The sequence below is a fragment of the Frankliniella occidentalis genome, unplaced genomic scaffold, assembly GCF_000697945.3.
Source record: "Frankliniella occidentalis isolate FOCC.00 unplaced genomic scaffold, Focc_3.1 Scaffold69, whole genome shotgun sequence".
Lineage (NCBI taxonomy): Eukaryota > Metazoa > Arthropoda > Insecta > Thysanoptera > Thripidae > Frankliniella > Frankliniella occidentalis.
The window spans coordinates 309,556-312,761 of record NW_026267199.1 but is presented as its reverse complement, the minus strand read 5'-3'; the positions used below and the strand labels follow the sequence as shown (position 1 = coordinate 312,761).

General features: G+C 55.4%; 2 protein-coding genes across 3 annotated transcripts in view; one reads left to right on the top strand and one right to left on the bottom strand.

Annotated features, from left to right (window-relative positions):
• Positions 1 to 3,206, bottom strand: part of LOC113203950 (cilia- and flagella-associated protein 298-A) — a 42,376-nt gene that overhangs the window by 12,203 nt on the left and 26,967 nt on the right. The gene's annotated exons all lie outside the window — the stretch shown is intronic.
• Positions 1,470 to 3,206, top strand: part of LOC113203951 (protein tipE) — an 11,026-nt gene continuing 9,289 nt past the window's right edge. The window contains exon 1 of one of the 2 annotated variants that reach the window (XM_052268449.1): positions 1,470 to 1,655. The gene's annotated coding sequence lies outside the window, so the exon portion shown is untranslated. Of the gene's footprint in view, positions 1,672 to 3,206 lie in introns of both variants that reach the window. The other variant, XM_026418912.2, reaches the window with a different exon arrangement.

The following is a 3,206-nucleotide window of genomic DNA, read 5'->3' as shown; positions in this document are numbered from 1 at the left end:
CCCCCCCTCCCTCACATGCACCCTTTGACGCCCGGAATAAAACCACCTCATACTGCTGTGTTGTGTTTCGCGCGTCGCGTAGTCGGGTCGCGATTCGACACGCGTGGCGCAGAGCAGGATAGGATGGGAGCGGCCTGGCTCGAGGCGATCAGGACACGCTGCTCCACACGGCGGCGCGCGGCCCAAGAGCAGTCTGATGAAAAGTTGAGATGGCACAGAGCGGCCGCACATTGTAAGAAAGAAGGCTTGTAAGGGTTAGTGAGAATGTCAAAAAAACGTGTGTTGTGAAATTACAATTGAAAATTGTCAAATTACAAATACTACGTAACGACTTTCCCAAACTATTTCCCAAACTAAAATAGGCTGTCGTAAATTTGCCAAATATTTTGTAAATCGTAAGTCCGACACATGTTTCAAACGCGGTTTCAAATTAACATTTTTCACAGTGTCGTTTACTAAATAGAGTATTTTGGGTTGTTGACTAAAAGAAGAAAAGAATGCCAAGCCAGAGGATCACTGCCTTCTAACGGTCAGCCCCTCGCGACCGACTGTTTCCAGTGTTTCTGATCAGGTTCTATTCTTTTCTCCTCAAGCTTCATAAAACGGCCTACTTTTGGCAGTTTTGGCACAGTCGTTTCAAATCCCGACGGCGACCGTATTGAACGTGTCCAACGGCGGGGGAAGACCAGAAAAGCCAGGACCGCGGTGAGGATTGGGAGACACGCACCCTCTGCGCTTCTCTGAGCGGGCGAGGAACGCGGAGTGTATAGCGGGGCGTGGAGTATGGCCGAGCCCAAAGCAGTCTGTCCGCGAGGGGGCGCGGGGCGCGGGGAGGGAGGCAGCAGCACCCGACAGTCCCGAACCGAGGTGGCCGGTGACCTACCCGCACCCGCCGCCTCCAGGCTGGCGGCGCTGGAAATGCTGGAAGTTCGACGGCGTTCCGCAGGAGACAACGTGCATCTTGTATCACACTCATGCCGCACCGACACAAGATATGCGCTCTCTCCAAGCATCGTTATTGTGTTTCCTCGTGATAGGGAGCGCGTATCCAACCACGAGTTCATTTTAGGCGAGATTGATGTCTCACTATTTGCCAACTTTGTAATTTAAAATAAACTGCAAATTTCCTGCCTATTAGGCGCACCAATAATGGCGGTTGTTTCGTTGTCGTTTTGCGTAATTTTGTTGAGTTTTAGAGTGGGTGGACTTGAGTGACCTGCGTCTGGTGACAGGACTGACACTCCTGCACTTTTAGGTTCTCGTCCCGTCTGGTCAGTTGCATTTTGAATTCGACCGCCATATTCGACCAGTCAGTCAGCCGTCTGTCGTTGTGCGGTGGGACGGGACAGGGCGGGGAAGAGCGGGGTGGGGCCCCTGCCGCATCGCGTATCGACCGCGCCCTGCCCTACCCTGCGGCGGGGCGAGGCGCCCGGGAGGGGGGGGGGGGCTCGACAGGGCGGCTCAGTAGTGCCGCAGTCGCCGGTGATCGCGCACTGGCCCTGCCCCGCCGACCCCCGGGCCACTGCGCGCGGCTCCGCGCGGACAGCGAGCACGTCGCGACGGACGACGTCGCCGGCAGCGGTGGCCTCGGCCTCCACGGCCCTCCTCCAGGGGAAGGCTGCTCGGCGCGGCCTTAGGCAACGCGTGCTGTCCGGGTGAGCGCAGACACAGGTGGGTGAGCGCGGTCACGTGGGGGGGCGCGCGTCCCGCCGCGTGGCTAGCGCCTGTCGCCGTGTGGGGGTGAGTGTCCTATTAGTGCCGTGCCCTACCGTGCCCTCACTCAGAACACTTCACACAGCACAACAGCGCCAAAAAACAACATTAGCAGTAGTGCAACAACAACAACAACAACAACAACAACAACAACAACAACAACAACAACAACAACACATCCGTGCCCAGTCACCACCTGCGCGGCAGGAAGTTGCCGAGCAGAGCAGCCCCATCTGTTTGTTGATGTGTGTGTTCGGCCGTGGGGCGCCTCCGTGGCGCGGTGGAGGAGCAGGCGCTTCTTTTGCCGTCCCGCTCTCCGATCGATCCCTTCAATTATGAACACGATGACACGCGGGCGGGTGTGCACCTGGCAGAACCTGGCGGCAGCTGTGCGCAAAACACAACAGCCACCTGCCGGGGAGACAGTACGGGACACTCTGAACACTGGGAGTACCGAGTTCTGTTCAGAGGTCGCGCCAGACCGGAATCTTTTATAGGCGGTCCCTCTCAGAAGAGACCCGGCCCGAAAGCGAAATAATGAGGTGATCACAAACCACGCTCCGTAAACGCAAACGGAATCCCCTTGTCTGCGAGCTCGTTAAGGGGGGGGGGGGGGGGCAACGCGTGTATTTATGTATACACTTCGCCTGTATATTTTGTATTTTCTTTGTATTTTGATTGTATTATTTTGCGCGTATTACAATATTTTTCTGAATTTTTCTATTCATTTTAGAGTATTTTTTGTGTTTGCATCTGTATCAATTGTATTTCTGTGCACGCGATTTTTCGAGTGCCCCCCCCCCCTCCCCCGAACTGTTGTTGGTTGTGTGAATGTCGTTGGGCCAGCATATTATGTCGTTCCCTCGTTCGACTAGCAAACTATGTCCCTGAAGCCTTCCAACGACATAATGTTGTTGGCGCATCAGTGACACCTGTCGTTGGGACACTGACACATTTTTTGAGCGTATCTTGACCTTGTAGACTTTTCCTCCATCCAAGGAAAAAAATCTGTCCAATATTGATTAATGTTGATTAACAGTGTGAATTAACACTAAAATGTTGCGGAATTATGTACCCGCTACGGCCACAGGGACTAGAGCGCTTTACGTGCAAAAGTAGTAGGCAAACCCGCAACACTTCGGTATGCGCTCTGAACACCCGGCACAAGCACAGCAACTTCAGTTGTTCCAATGCCCCAAAGCACGTTCAACGAAACCGATGATCCATTTGGTTCCACCACGACGCAGTCTAACAAACAGCGAAATTTGTTCACCACGGCAAGAGGAGCGCTCGGCAGCATCGCAAGCGGAAGCCCACGGCCAGGGTGGCGGCGGTGCCCGGGCAATATACAAGCACCGTAGAAGATCGCCGATGACGCGGCGAGGCGACACCGTTCGAATTTTCGCGCCCCTCGGCGCGGAGCGGGAGGTGGTGGGGGAGCCAGGAAGTGGAGCAGGCCGGGGGGCGGTCGAGGGGCGGCCGAGGGGCGGCCG